The sequence below is a fragment of the Dermacentor silvarum genome, chromosome 3 (genome assembly GCF_013339745.2).
Source record: "Dermacentor silvarum isolate Dsil-2018 chromosome 3, BIME_Dsil_1.4, whole genome shotgun sequence".
NCBI classification, from domain to species: domain Eukaryota; kingdom Metazoa; phylum Arthropoda; class Arachnida; order Ixodida; family Ixodidae; genus Dermacentor; species Dermacentor silvarum.
This window is the reverse complement of record NC_051156.1, coordinates 60394666-60396349: the sequence shown is the minus strand read 5'-3', so window position 1 is coordinate 60396349 and position 1684 is coordinate 60394666.

The following is a 1684-nucleotide window of genomic DNA, read 5'->3' as shown; positions in this document are numbered from 1 at the left end:
CTGAAGTCTATGTCAATCTCTTGCATTGTCCGCTAGTAGCAGTATGTCCGCATTCATCAGCTTAGGGGCTTTCTGCTGCACCCTTTGCCCATTACGAATCTAAGAGAAATTAAACCCTAATTCAGTGTTTTCCAGTAATCTTTCTATGCCCTTATCATAAAGCATAAACAACACCGGAGAGGACACCCTTGCTTCAGTCCTCGGTGAATTTTCACCACTTCAAGCATTTTCGGCTTTCCCATATAATTTGCACTCGTAATTTGTAATTTGGGACCACTAACATGATCTGGCGGTGGCGTGTGCTGTGCGGCTGCGGCACTCAAAGGGAAACGAATATCAAAAATTCACTACAGAGCAATGCTTTTTAGTATGTCGAGGTATTTCGCTTAAAAAAATCTGTAGGCCTTCCTCCGACTATGTGCAAAGTTTCGCTTTTATGTAACTTTTCTAGGTTCAGTGGTCTTTTGTACTATTGAAAACTCGATAGCGATGTTTATAATTTCATACCAGAGAAATGCACCTTCATCAGTCCAAACCACTGAAAAGACGTAATCGCTATGACTCACTCTTCATACGTTTCAGATTTTCATTATTTGCGCGAAGTTTCTGAGGTAAAAAAGGCACTTTTGTAAAGTTGAACTAGAGCGAAGCCGGGTTACGGGAGCTTGTGTCTTTTATGGAAACATCAGACACTTCAAAAGACATGAAATCTGCAGTGATCGTATGTAAAGTAGCATTTGTGAAAAGTGAAAACTTATCTGGTAAAGACTACGGGGTAAAAAATATCTTTCAAATCACGTTCGCTTTCTTCAAAATTTCGCATCCATCGAACCGCAAAACACTTGCGCATTGCAGTGAAAGCAGCGGATACGATAGACTGAAAACGAACAAGATGAAACAAGTTTCTGGGGAAATAACAAAATGAATAAAACAGCACTTTCCACATTGCAGATATTAAAGAGATGCAATGACTACTACAAAGCCAGGGCATTTTTGTTGAGTTACGTTGTTGAACATGAGAAGTAACCCTGATGTCCGAAACTACTAGGTATGTGTGATAAACGTGCCACTTCTGTACGGTTGAGCCACTTTTGTTTGTCAGGTATAGGAAATGTACGAACTTCTCTTCACTGTGAGTGAGTGAGTCAACTTTAATAAGTATCCGGCAAATTGATGGCCTGGGTCTAGGCCGCGCCGGGGGCAGCAGAGAGACCCTGTCTCTCGGTAGCTTCCCGGGCTTGCTGGATGGCCCAAAGTTGGTCCTGGAGATCAGAGCTAGTCAGTGCGGTTCTCCACCGCGCCCTTAGTTCATCCGGGGGGACTGCAATTCTCCTCTGAACTATTTCACAATCCCAGAGTATGTGTTCTAGGGTGGCTACTCTATCATTACATAACTTACATTTGGGATCAGGGTATAAATCTGGAAACATGCGGTTAAGATGTACCGGGTTCGTGTAGGTTCTAGTTTGAAGTCGCCTCCAGTCAACCGCCTGAGACCTGTTTAATTTTGGGTTCGGAGGTGGATATATACACCTCGACTTTCTGTAGAATTGGGTAATGTCACTGAATGAGAAAAGTCTAGCCCTATCCATCCGTTCCGTCTCCTCCTCGGCCAGAGCCCCCCCTAGTCGGGCGCGGTTAGTGAGTCCTCGCGCAACACGATGGGCAGACTCGTTAAGGTTTG